This window comes from Trachypithecus francoisi, unplaced genomic scaffold, assembly GCF_009764315.1.
Source record: "Trachypithecus francoisi isolate TF-2019V2 unplaced genomic scaffold, Tfra_2.0 Lachesis_group11, whole genome shotgun sequence".
Classification (NCBI taxonomy): domain Eukaryota; kingdom Metazoa; phylum Chordata; class Mammalia; order Primates; family Cercopithecidae; genus Trachypithecus; species Trachypithecus francoisi.
Window position 1 is genome coordinate 100,230,336 of NW_022681456.1, and position 13,763 is coordinate 100,244,098.

At 54.7% G+C, this 13,763-nt stretch overlaps 1 long non-coding RNA gene across 1 annotated transcript in view; it reads left to right on the top strand.

Moving 5' to 3' along the window:
* Nucleotides 1-8,649: 8,649 nt before the first annotated feature.
* The window catches only part of LOC117090325, a 30,601-nt gene continuing 25,487 nt past the window's right edge, over nucleotides 8,650-13,763 (top strand). Inside the window, exons 1-2 of the long non-coding RNA XR_004439971.1 lie at nucleotides 8,650-8,850; nucleotides 12,223-12,405. This is a non-coding gene — a long non-coding RNA (uncharacterized LOC117090325). The remainder of the gene's footprint in view (nucleotides 8,851-12,222; nucleotides 12,406-13,763) is intronic.

Sequence of the window (13,763 nt, forward strand, 5' to 3'; positions counted from 1 at the left end):
AGCTCTAATAGTGCTGTCCTGAGGCTCCACTGTGCTCACAGGCCCTCTCGCTGGGAACCAAGGGCTCACCAGTCGGCCTTGGCTGTCAGTCATAGCTCTCTGGTGCGGGCACCTGGGGTGAGGCTGTCCTTTCAGCTTGCCCATTGGGACAGCTGGGTGTAAGTGTTACAGGGCCTCTCTGGGGGCACCTTGCCCCAAACAGTGCACTCCAAGGGGAGGGTGCTTACACGATGCTGTTTTTGACCCCAGCGGTCTGTGCAGAGGCAGGAAGATGACTATGTCTGGGACTTAGCCTTCTGCCCCCAGATTCCTGTCCCCTCCCCAGGAGACTATCAGCTACGTGGACCCTGGTCCCTGTGGGTGAACAAGTCCAGGCTGGCCTTATCCTCTTCCTGAGCCTCCTTTTCTTTCCCTGAACTTTCAAAGCCCCTCAACCATTTCCTCAAAGCCTGTGGACATCTCAGGAGGTGAGGAAGGTAGAAGCCCCACCCACTACCTCTCTGTCCCAGTGGGCAGGAGGCCAGGTCCTTCCCTGCCAGCCACAGCCCTGCAGCTGGGTCCCAGTCCTCCCTCGATGGCACGAGGTGCACAGATGGGAGGAGGGGAGGCAGCTGGTGGTGTGGGCTGGGAACTCTGGGAAGTGGCCTGGTGAGCTCTGCCTTGGGAAAACATGCCTTCCAGTCACCTCCTGCCCACCAGACCTTGTGCTCACAGATAGCGAGCGCCAGTGGCAGCAGGTCCTTCCAGAGGGCGAGGCCCCAGCCGCCCCTGTAACCGGGACTGTGTAGTGGCTGGTCTCTTTAGTTACAGTGTGAGAGCCGAGTAATGCGGGAAGAGGGTTCACAGGGGCCAGTTCCTGCTGGAGTAGCAGAGAAAGGAGGGCGTTCACTAGGTTCGCACCATCCCAGCCGGGCTCATTCCTGCGGAGTCAGAAGCCTCGGGGGCTTCCTTGCCAGGGCTCTCCCAACCCTTCCCCTCCTAGGGCAGTTGACCTGTAGCCTCATCTCTCAGCATCCAGCAGTCTGCCGTGGGAGCTTAGGGGCCTCTTTTGCCGAGCCGCTCTCCCACTCTGTGCCTTACTTCTTGACCCTAAGAAGATGGGCACTGGGTCTTTCCAAGGATTCTGGTTGCTCAGCGATCCTGGGAAGAATAGGAAACACCACCCGCGCCCCCGGCGCTGCTCCCCTCCAGCACCCGCGCCCCCGGCCCTGCTCCCCTCCAGCACCCGCGCCCCCGGCCCTGCTCCGCTCCAGCACCCGCGTCCCCGGCCCTGCTCCGCTCCAGCACCCCGCCCCCGGCCCTGCCTCCCCTCCAGCACCCGCGCCCCCGGCCCTGCTCCCCTCCAGCACCCGCGCCCCCGGCCCTGCTCCGCTCCAGCACCCGCGCCCCCGGCCCTGCTCCCCTCCACACCCGCGCCCCCGGCCCTGCTCCCCTCCAGCACCCGCGCCCCCGGCCTGCTCCGCTCCAGCACCCGCGTCCCCCGCCCTGCTCCGCTCCAGCCCCGCGCCCCCGGCCCTGCTCCCCTCCAGCACCCGCGCCCCCGCCCTGCTCCCCTCCAGCACCCGCGCCCCCGGCCCTGCTCCGCTCCAGCACCCGCGCCCCCGGCCCTGCTCCCCTCCAGCACCCGCGCCCCCGGCCTGCTCCCCTCCAGCACCCGCGCCCCCGGCCCTGCTCCGCTCCAGCACCCGCTCCCCTGGCCCTGCTCCCCTCCAGCCTAGGCCGTTGCCTCTGCGGCTCGCTGGCAGCCCCTGGTTCTGGAACTCAGCACACACAAGGGCAGGGCTGGCTTAAAGGTTTTCATTTTAAGTCTCTTAAAATTAAAGCATTTTATTTTAAAGAAATTAAAATTTCTTTCATTTCTCTGAAGGAATGAGGCCTACCCACGCTAGATAGGCAGCTCCATCGGGCCCTGGTGGTACGGGCCGTCTGTGGAGGTCAGGAGCGCCCCCGTGTGTCTGCTCCTCTCCACAGCACATTGTGGTTCTCCCATGAGTTTATCTGAGCTCCCCTGGTCTCAGCCATGTTTTATCCTGTGTCACCTGCATGGTAAGGAGCTCCTTGCCTTTGCCCATTGTGTAAAACTCAACTGCCCTTTATTTGTCCTCACATCATTCTTTTGAACTTCAAGGGATGCCTGGGGTCCTGTTTCAGGATCTTAGACAGGTCTGTGTCAGTTCTCTTTATTGTCCTCTGTGATTTTGCAGACTTGATTCAATGCCATCAGTCCTTTTTTCCAGAATGGAGTTCCTGGCTTTTTAGTATTCACCTGTCATGTCTCACCATTTCATATGCCTCTTGGGTGTCTGGTGTGTTTCATGTGTCAGAGCGAATCTCCCCAGTAGAGTTGGGGTGCCCTGAAGGCAGGGCCATTATCCCCCCTTTCTAGATCCGCCCATAGCCACACATACAGGAAGACCTTCCCAACCGCACAGATAGACTCGAGAAGCCCCGTCTCTGCTCCCATGCTAGTCCCAGCCGGACCACGCTGAGGTCAGCTTCTCAGTGGCCACAGACATTGACCATCCCAGGTTGACTCAAAGTGCCACGTCCGTGACACCAGAACCCTTTCCCGCTGCTGTGGCAGGAGTGATGGAGGTGTGCAGAGCTGGGGTCTTGGACTTCTGTGTGATGGTTGGCTGCTAGGCTCAGGGAGCAGCCAGGTTAGTGGCCGTGATAGACATAGCAGCCCTGAAGAAGGGCCTCGGATGCTGGGAGGGACTGAGGTGATAGGGTGGCCTATGGGGGTGGCACTGGGCTCTCTTCCATGTACCGCCTCATCTCCTGTCTGCCTCCCTTCCCTTCTCAGCTCCCTTTTTTCCTCATCGTTCTCCTCTTCCTTTTTCGCTGTGCTTTGGGAATTATCTCAGTGGCAGGCATGCCCTCCTGCCACACCATCTCCAGTGGGGAGCTCGGAAGAAATTCCTCATTGTTGGCTTCATACTGCCACGGATTACTTAGAGGCTGGGGCATTTTTGAGATCAAAAGCTGTCTTTAGAGATGGTCAGAGAGCATTGGTGGCATGCAGAACCACAGCAGAGACCACCTCTAGGACTAAGGAAGGGAGATGACAGTCAGTGTGCACCTGCTGTGTGACACACGCTGTCTACAGGGCCTGGAATCTGGCAGCACAGGGAGCTGGGTGCTGTGGCCTTCCCAGCAATGAGCTGCCCTGGAGATGAAACCCCTGCGCTGTGACACCCTCCCTGGTGTGACTGTACCATGGGGTCTGAAGGAGGAGGGGGCAAGGTCGAGGGCTCTGAGTGGCTGATCTTGACAGATGATGGATGTGTCTGAGAGGGGAGAAGGGAGTTGGTTTTTAAAAATAAAGTTTATTTGTACAGGGCATGGTGGCTCATGCCTATAACCCCAGCACTTTGGGAGGCCAAGGCATGTGGATCACTTGAGATCAGGAGTTCAAGACCAGCCTGGCCAACATGGTGAAACCCCATCCTACTAAAAATACAAAAATTAGCCTGGCATGGTGGTGAGCGCCTGTAATCCCAGCTACTTGGGAGGCTGAGGTAGGAGAATCACTTTAACCCAGGAGGCGGAGGTTGCGGTGAGCCGAGATCATGCCATTGCACTCCAGCCTGGGCAACAACAGTGAGACTCCATCTCAAAAAAAAAAGTTTATTTGATTATAAAACTAGCATATAGTCATCAGAGAGTACATGAAAGAACAGCGAGGCATGAAAATTACATGAATTAAAACCACTTACAACGCCGTCATCCGGGGTAACCAGTGTTTATCTTTTGTTGAGTTTCCTAGGCTTGTGGGGGAGGAAGTTCTTTCATTGCACCTTTAGCGTAAAGGACACCTTTACTTTACACAAAGAATGCTGGGTTCTTAGCCTTCCTCCCTCTGACAGTCAGTACCAGCTGTCCACCCCTGGAGACTGGGCAGCCCATCAGCGCCACGCTTGAACTCAGAGCTGGGAGGGGTGGCCAACCTGGAAAGGGGACCCTGCTCCGGGAGCTCCTAGTGCAATGTGGGAGCAAGCAGTGAGACAAGGCTGGGACCGAAGCTCACAGGACAACCCTTCCCAGAGCAGAGGTCTGGCAGGGGGCCAGGCGGTTTCCACCCAGACTTCTCATGGCAGGGACCTCACTGCTCAGCCATCATGTTAGCCCCCTCTGAGTCCCTGGGTGAGTGAGGTTGAGGGATAGATTTTTACCTTGTAGTTTCTAGCAGTTGGTCCCTGTTCTGCCCCCCAGAGCCTCATGGAGTAAGCCCAGACACTGTAAACCTGGCCATCCTCTCACACTTAAAACTCTGCATTCTTCTGCATTCCTTGCCAAATCCCTCTCAGGCCAGGCACCTCTAGTTCCCACCCAGTTCCTGTGGGGAATATGATTTCCACACGCCTGGATGCTGGTGCAGCCAGAGAGAGGTGAAGCCTGTAGCCAGGCTTTGTGGAGTAGGTGAGACTGAAATGGCGTTTGGAGGGCATGGTGAAGGCAATGAGATAGGGAAGCTCATTCCAGGTCAGAGAATGGCGCAGGAATGGCCGTTCATCTGTGGCAGGTGTATGCACAGGCCTGTGTGAGCAGGGGCTTACCCTGGGGCCAGGGAGAAATCCCAGCCCCTGGGCTCCCCCAGCCCTGTGCTCTTATCTAGCCATTCCTGCCCCCCCAGAGCTCTGGGGGTGGGGACAGAGCCCTCATGCTGTACACATGTGGAGAGCCTGCCACCAACTGGGTCCTGACTGACTCGTGCAGGATCTTCTTGTTACCATGGCCGGAGGCAGCTGCTGATTTGGGACGCATCCCTCGTCCAGCATCTCATGGTGTGCAACCAGAAACAGAACCCTCCTGTTTGGCAAGAGCATGGGTCTTGGACAGCAGCGACCACCTGTGTGAGCCACTGGTGTGAGGTTAAATGGAATAGAGCATTGGGAGCACCCAGCGCAGAGCCTAGAGCCCAGGCCTGGTTCTGGAAAGGGCAGTAGTGGGAGTCATGTCATTCCCTTTGAAGTGCAGGCTGGGCAGGGGCCTGCTTCTCTGCTAGGCCCAGCCTTGCATTCTTGGGAGCAGGTGCTGACTGCCTCCAGGGCTCCACCCTCCTTTCCCAGCCCTTTCAATGCTCAGAGGCACTCTTCCTTACCCTCACCCCTGCTCTTCCCACATCCTCAAAGCTGAGGGAGTCTGCTTATTCTGGAGGTGAGGAGCAGTCAGGGAGAACTGCCTGTACGTCAGCAGAGAACTGGACAAGAGTGCCTAGCCTTGCCCCTGCGTCAGGCCTGCTGGTGCCTTCTACACCAACCTTGTGCCTGAGTGCCAGGTTTCCGGCTAAATGCTCTACACGTTTCTTCACCAAAAAGAGAGCTGAAATGAGTGACTGTGGGGTTCTGTCTTGTCCATTTTGATAATGATGACAATGATGACAACAGCATCCAACACCTATAGAACGTTCACTAGCCACCAGACACTGTTTCTTATGTTAACTTAATTTTTCTTTGCAATAATCTTGAAGGGATATATTTAACATTATAAGAAAAATGAGTTGCAGATGAACTTTGAGTCACCAAGGGCTCTGTTTACAAGCATGCCTCCCCACCATCCTGTCCTTAAAATAGTGATTCCAAGTCAGTTTTCATTAGTGATCCATGAGTGATGGCCAGCATGCAGCACATAGTTTCATGTGGACATTTCTCTCTCTGGTTTATGACCACTACACGGGGTGGATGCATCATGCACCATGTGTGTTGACTGTTGAGTGAAATGTATTTGTGGCTTTCCAGGGGACAGAGGAGAGGCTGTATGGAGGGCAGCAGCTGTCCCGCCACCAGGAGAGCTGTTCTGGCGCCAGCCTCCCCATTCTGGGGGTTCCCTGCTACAGTCTTCAGCTCCCCTTTGTCCTCCAGAGGCCAAAATAGCGGGGCACAGTCAGGAGAGACAATGAGGAGCAAGGCATGTGGCTGGGCTGGAGGGCTGATGGTGCAGGAACAGTCAGTCTTGGGCCCTCCAGCCTGGCTCTGTCTGTCCTGCCAGCTCCAGGCTTTTTATAAAGAGGCTGCGTTAGGTGAGCCTGGAGTGAGCTGTGCCTGGACCTCATCTGACTATGGCGTGCTGACCCTTCGCAGAGGTGGTCTAAGGAGACGAGGACCCTGGGCCGACCTGGGTTTGAATCTCCCCAGCAGCTGACTGGCCCTACCCACGGCCCACATCAAGTAATGGGAGAAACTGATCAGGACAACTGAAAAAGGAGCCCAACTCAGCTCTGTTAAACTTTTCTCTAGCGCTTTCTTCCCTCTCAAGCCTTTGCCACCGCATACCTGAGATTGTCCCTGTGCCACCCCAAAGGCATGTGGCCTTTGTAAGCTGGTATAGGGAGGGCAGCACAGGGGCCTGTGTTAATTTCATGGAATCACCAATGGGTTTCCTTTTTTTTTTTTTTTTGGTGGCACAGGGGTCCTGTGCAGGTGTGGGCAGCGTGACAGAGTCCCTGAGGCCAAGGCCATAGGCCTGGTGCCTGGCATGTGCTGTGATGGGAGGTGTCGGGTTCCTGCGGGAGGCGAGTGGGTTGTAAGTAGTTAATGCCGGGCTGCAGTGAGAGTTGCCTCCAGTGTAATTGCTGATTTTGGGAGTGTCTTGGCTAGCGCTGGGAGGGGTGGAAGCGGTTAAATGTGGCCTCATTGGCTGATTGGCATTTCTTGAGTTGGATACTAATTCCTTCAGGAGGTCAGAGAAGCTCCCCAGTGGTACCCCTGATCTTGGCTTTGGAGGCCAGATTAAGTCTTTCAGAGGGACTACAGAAAAACCCCTAAGTTATGACTACTCCGCGTTGCTTAAAAGACAGCCTCCTGAGTGGCTGGGATGACAGGCATGCATCACCACACCTGGCTAATTTTTGTATTTTCAGTAGAGACGGGGTTTCACCATGTTGGCCAGGCTGGTCTCAAACTCCTGACCTCACGTGATCTGCCCTCCTCATCCTCCCAAAGTGCTGGCATTACAGGGGTGAGCCACACCACACCTGGCCTGGTTGTTTCTGTTGAATAAACAGGAGCAAGAACAAATTTTTTGCTCAGCTCTCATACGAAAATGCACAGTGTTTCTTTTTGCTGTTCTCAATCTGTTTCTGTTGTGTTCATTGAACTTTGTTCTTAGCTCCTCTTGCCAGCTCACACCTTGACATAGGTGCCCTCCTGACCCCTCTGTTCATCTTTCTAACACGACCTTGTTTCCTGCCGCCAGGTCTTGGTGGTGGGAGTGCTTATCTTTATCATGAAGAGTTGGAGGAGTGGAGGGAGGGCCTGTTGGGATCTACTTTGATTTTATTTATTTTTTTGAGACAGGGTCTCACTCTGCCACCCAGGCTGGAGTGCACTGGCACAATCATGGCTCATTGCAACCTTGACCTCCCAGGCTTAAATGCCTTTCACCTCAGCCTCTCATGTAGCTGGGACTATAGGCATGTGTCACCACACCCAGCAAATTTTAAAAAAATTTTCTTCTTAGAGTTGGGGTCTCACTATGTTGCCCAGCCTGGTTTCAAACACCTGAACTCAAGTGATCCTCCTGCCTCAGCCTCCTAAAGTGCTGAGATTATAGGTGTGAGCCACCGTGCCCAGCCAGAGATCTGCTTTAAAGCTGCCCACCCTGAGCCTACCCCAGCCTACACTTGACCGAAGGCCTCACATGACTCTGTTCACTCTACATATGGGAAGTGCCTGAGCTCAGAAGTAATTGATTCTGATTTATAGCCAGGTTGGGGTATAACTAGCAGTTGTGATTTAACGTCATGTGGCCTGAAACTTTGCCATCTTCTCCCTCTCTGTTTGTGTGTATTTAAACCAAGACTGTTTACAAGCATGCCTCCTCGCCATCCTGTCCTTAAAATAGTGATTCCAAGTTGGTTTTCATTAGTGATCCATGAGTGATGGCCAGCATGCAGCACACAGTTTCATGTGGACATTTCTCTCTCTGGTTTATGACCACCAGCTCCCAAGGTAGGGTGGGGAATTGGCACCAGACCTTGACCCTGGGTCCTGAGCAAGTCACATCTCTGAGCCTTCGTTTCCTGCACCAGGGGATTTGGATCATGATGTCATCTCACAAGGGGATGAGGGGCAAGTAACGGCACTTCTCAGGCCCAGCTCACATAGCACTTGGTGGACATCATTTCTTTCCTGCGCTCTTCCCTGAGAGAAGTGGGGCCACTCTCACGGAGGCAGAGGTGTCTGGTTCCAGCTCCTAGCTCTGTGGGCAAGTCACTTAGCCTCAGAGGCCTCAGCCTGCTCATCTGTAAATAAACTAATAGCAGTTGTCTTACATATCTCATACAGGTAGAGGGAGGACTAAATAGAAGAGCAGTCATAGGCTCTTAGGGCTGGAAAGGGCTTTGGATATTATTAGTTTCAAGTTTTTGTTTTATAGATGGAAAAACCAAGGCTGAGAGGAGTGAATGATGCCCAGGATGACGCGTCCCATTAGCAGCATGTGGTCAGGGTGCTGTGCTGTTTGGCCTCATGACACTGCTTTATCTAAAGGCCTACTTGTCTGTTAACTCATAAGCATATGCAGAGAGGCTCCCCTCTCTGTGTGTGGCAGTGGATGGACAGATGGCCCCTCTCCTGCCATCTGCTCTGGCCTGTACAAGCCAGGCTGAAGGAGGTCATGTATCATCGCACCAAGGTGGGGAGGCACTTCTGTTGCTGGGCTGAAAACATGTCTTGCTTGCTGCTTCCCTCCTGTGTGGCTCACACAGCCCATATCTGGCTGTTTATGAACGAGATTCCCTCTGTGCCCAGCATCATGCTTGATGCTAGGACACTGCACAGAGAAGTCTGAACAGAGGCTCCTGTCCTCGTGCAGCCATTTGTAGCCAGAACAGGCACCCGGCAAAAGGTCAGTGCTCACAGGGCTGGAGAAGGCTCTAAGGCTGATGAGGGGTACAGCCACTGTGGAGCAATAGGGGGTGGCAGGTCTAGAGGAGGAGGTGGAGCTTCAGCTGGCCTTGAAGGCCCTGGATTGGATTGAGAACAGGGCAGAGAAGACAAGGAAGGCTTTCTGGGTGAGAGGACGTGCTGTGAGCAGGGTCTGGAGGCAGAGGTGTGGAAGGCACATTTGCGAGAACCAGGGTTCATGCTGAAGAGCGAGGAGGCTCCGGGGGAAAGCATTTTGATTTGCGGGGAGGTTTTAAAGTGTCAGTCATTGGGCAGGCAGTGTCTGAGTGACTTAAGTCGTCTAACACAGTGATTGGGGTCATTATTTTGGCTCAGAGCATTGCTGAAAGCCTGGCTTACCTGTCACTGTGACCCTTGGCTTACCCACCTCAAGGATGTCATGGGGCCAGAAGGAGGCAGGTGACCTTCCGAGTCTCTCCTTCTCTTAGAAGCCTGGGTCGAATGGCGCACAGGAAACTCAGGGAAGCGGGTGGGAACCCAGTCTTGCTTTAGATTCGCATTGGCCCCTTCTGTGTTGCAGAGTGACTTCCCATCTCAGTCACTGCCTTAATTTATTGATGAGAACTTGTTTCACAGTCCAGAGCACAGATGGCAGCATCTCCCTGCCAAAAGAAAACATGCCTGCAAATTGGAAAAGCAGGCTGCCTCCCAGGAGGATAGTGGAGGGAGGAGAGCCTGTCTAGCCAGATGCTGCTGCTGGTCCTGGGCGGATGGGACTCCGGGAGGCCAGCAGTGTGGCCCCCTCATGGACGGCCTGGGGCCGGAGCAGCTGGGGCAGTGGCAGGACCTCCTCACCTCTCTCCACTACCAGCTCCTGACTCATGGCTGCCCTGCTTCAGCCTGGTCTCCTTAGCCTGGGGCATTTAGCCTGGGACTGCAGGCACCATCCACAGCAGCACAGCACCAAGGAGGAAGGACAGGGAAGAGGCTCTGTGTGCTGGGAGCAGGCATGACTGTCCTACGAGGAGCTCCGTGACCTTGGACATGTTTCTCTGGGGAAACTGTGGACAGGCAGCTTTCAGGTTCCATGCATAGCTTCAAATATTTGAAGGCCTGTTTTACTTGTTCTTGGTAGATTTCCTGAGCAAAACTAGGACTGATGTGTGTTAGCCACAGGGAAGTAGATTATTGAGTTAATAAGAAAGAATTCTTGACTAAAGTTAAGCAAAAAAAAAAAAAAAGAAATGGAATAAGTCGTTGGAGGGTGAACACTCAGATCCTGGGGGACTCTGTGTGGCCGCCTCCCCCTCTGTGGTTCTAGGGAGCTGTGGCCCTTCTGCCTACTGGGTAACTTTGACCAAGATGTCTCTGTCCCTCCATGTCCCTCCATGCGGAAGTGGAAGCACCTTCCAGTTCTCCCTTCTCCCTGGCCCCTGCCTCTGTGGCTGTGAGAATGACGGAGCTGCGGAGTCCCTGGAGGCAAGGGGTGCTGAAATACAAAGCAGGGGCACTCCTGAAACTGACATGTTGTCCCTGCTCCCTGAGACGAAGTTCTTGGCAGGTTTTCTTCTCCCAGGGCCGGGCAGGTTCATTACCAGCAGGCATGTCAGGCTGTGAAATTAAAGCCTTAAAAAAAAAAAGTCTTCCCATCCACTAATTTATTAAATGTTATTAAATGTTGAGCCTGGCCCTAGCTCACAGAAAGCATCGGGGAGTGCTGAGCCCTAGCATTTGAAAATCTCCTGGAAGCAAAGAGGGGATGAGGGTGGCAGAGGGGCCGAGGGGTCGGGATGGGGGCCACCAGAGATACCAGACTGGGTGTCTCTGCAGAGAGGCATGAGGCAGTGGGGATTAAAGTAGCCAGGGGATGTGATGGGCTGTGATGGGGGCTGGGGCAGGTAGGGCAGGCGACCTACCCCAGGTCAGTGAGGAGCCAAGGGTGGCTGAAAGGGGAGTAATTTGGGGGCCCTGGGGTTTCTGGCAGTGGGGAAGGTAGGGTGCACAGAGGGCTTTCTCTGGGTTTGTGGGTCTGGGTGTGGCCCTGTTCCTGGGCTGTGGTCTGCTCAGGAACCCCCACCTGTCCCCATCATTCATTTATTCATTCCTCAAGCAAATATTTATCTGGTATTCCAGGCATGTTCTAGACCTTACAGTGGGGAAAAAAAATGGGTAAGATATGAACCCAGGTCTTGGAAATGCTCTTGTTTTTAGAGAAGGTGGGCAGCGAGTCTACACAGAAGCCTAGGAGGGTTCCCAATGTGCTGCTCTGGGCCCAGCCCCAGCACAAGAGGTCACCCCTGGGGAGGGGCCACCCCTACACCAATGGGAGACTGGTGGCAGCTATGAACGGCTATGGGCAGTGGTTGTCCATGGGTCCTAAGCAGCATGCAAGTGAGGGTAGAAGCTCAGGAGGGAGGGTAGCTTGAGGGGAAATTGTGGGCCCCACCCCCAGAGAAATGGGATGTCTGCATGACATATACATATGGCAGAAACATATGTTAAAACTACAAGTCAATATGGTTCAAACAAAAGAAGAAAAAAATGCCATAGGGATATTGGGCTAATTAAAAGAATTAATAAATGAGGAGTCTGAAGTGCGGGCTCATTATACAGTCGTAGCCTGACTGGCCTTAGTTTACCTGCTGTGCATGTGTTGAATGGGCCTGTGGTGATGAGGGAGACCTGAGACACCCATTGGCTCAGGACTCCTCTCTATGCCAGGGGTCTGCACTTTCTCCCTCCTGCAGAGTCAGGGCAGGGCCCAGACAGGATCACCCTAGGAGGAGGACCCAAAGGAATTGCCAAGGGTGAAGCCCCAGTCTGGGGATTTAACCACAAGCACAACAGACCCAAATCCTGGCCCTTGAGGAGGTCACTGGCAAATGCAAGGGTGAGAGTTCATCTTCTCAAATTTCAACGTGGGTTTATTTGGAGCCCTGAATTAAAGTTAGTTTGAAATGCCCTCAGCCGGTGAAGGCGGCAGGGGAGGCTTGATACTCAGGCTGGCCCCTATGCCTGCCCCTGCTTGTAGAAGGGCACTGATCAGGCCTGGACCACACTGGGATGGTTGGTGACTTCTGGCTGGTTGGTGCTGACACTGGCTGGGGCCTGATCCTCTGAGTCACCCTGCCTCACCCTAGATTCTCCTGCTGTGGACGAGATGATAGCTTTGGCCATGTACACTGAGACAACTCTGTGGTTTTGAAAAGGAATTTTCCCGAATGCCACCAGCTAAGCTCTCTGGCTCTGAGCTTTGGCTGTGCTACCACAGGCCTTGCCTCCTTCCTGTACTGGGCGTCCTCCTGCCCTGTTCCTCCCTCTCTCTTCCTGCCACACCCAGGGTGACCTCTGCTCACCATCTTCTTCATTCCAGGGACGTTTTCCCACCACACCAGTGGCTATCCCCACATGCACTAGGAGCCCTGTGACACCCCGACTCGTGGGGCGGAGGTCAGACCCAGAACGCTGAAGCTCCTGCCGAAGACCCTTCCGTGTGTCTTTCAGATCCTGGGCACGGCCTTCTCCATAACCACTGCCCAGCACATCCACTGGACTGGTAAGAAGTAGGATGTGTGTGTGGGCTGGCCGGGGTGTCCCTACTCCCCACTCCTCTACTGGATGCTCTGTGGAGGGAGAGGATTTGAGTTTTGTGTTGCTGGCCTACACTCTCCAGATATGACCCCTGCGCCCACCCACCCCTGCCTCCGCCTCAGCCTTCTCAGTGGTGGAGGGGCGGGGAGGAGGTGTCAGCACATGGAGACCTGGGGCATGGGGCACCTGGATGCCTGCATCTGTGTCTGCATATTTGCCAGAGATGATGGGGTGAGCGGGGGGTGTGCTCTGGAGGAACCACCCCCACTGATGGGTGTCTGTCCCCTGCTTTTCCTCACACTGACACGTTGTCCCCCCATGGGGCAGGGAGCACAGTGCTTCCACCTGCGGAGAGACTACCCCCACGGAGGCTGCTGCCATCTGTGGCTGCCATGGGGGAGTTGGCGGGGCAGCGTCTGCCTGCCATTGGGCAAGATCCCTGGAGCACCTCACCAGGCTTTTTATACCTTACAGTGTAATTTGTTCACTTTACTTTATTGTGATTAATTGTTCAGGAATACTACCTCTGAGGTAAGTTACGGGTTAGCTTTCTGATTGATAACTTTTTACTGTGTTGATTTCTTTAATGGCTTAATTTATTTTTTCCATAAGTGTGGGGGATGGGTGGGAATACAGGACCCCAGTTCAGTCTCAGTCAGGCCAAATCACTTTGCGACCCCCACAAGGCTCTCTGATGAGACTCACCAGCCTTTGCTCAGAATGCATGGAGAGGACCCAGGGGTCCTGCCAGGCCTGGCATCTGCAGACAGGAGCCTGGGAGAGGCAGGTGGAGAGAGGAGTGGGAAGGAGGCTGGAGGCAACTAATCAGAGGGTGATGGTGTTTGCTAACACAGCTCAGATGCCATAGCAGTGGGGGTCCCCCGGGGGCTGGTGACGCACTTTGCCAGAAACGCAGCAGAGCTGGCAGGGTCCCTATGCTTTTCACTGAGGAGCAGTTGTTGGGTTTTTCCTTCTTCCTTCCTCCTGCCCTCCACTGGCATGGGAGGCCGCCCCTTCCACCACATGCGGGCCTTCTCGAGACAAGCTCCGCATACCTTTCAAATTTCTCTCTAGTGTGCATGCTACTCACTTTCTCCCCTTGCTTCTGGGTGGGGAAACTGTCCTTAAGTTTTACTACTCAGACAGCGACAGAGGACCCATCAGGAGGGCAAGTGGGAGTGGTGCCCCTGATCCTGCCAGCTTCACCTAGCCACAGGTTGCCTTGCTGGGAGGGAGGGAAAGATGTCCAGTTTGGTCCTAGGATCCCTATCTGCTTCCCAGGGCTCATTGACATCAGCAGTGGGTGGGTGACAATCACATCCT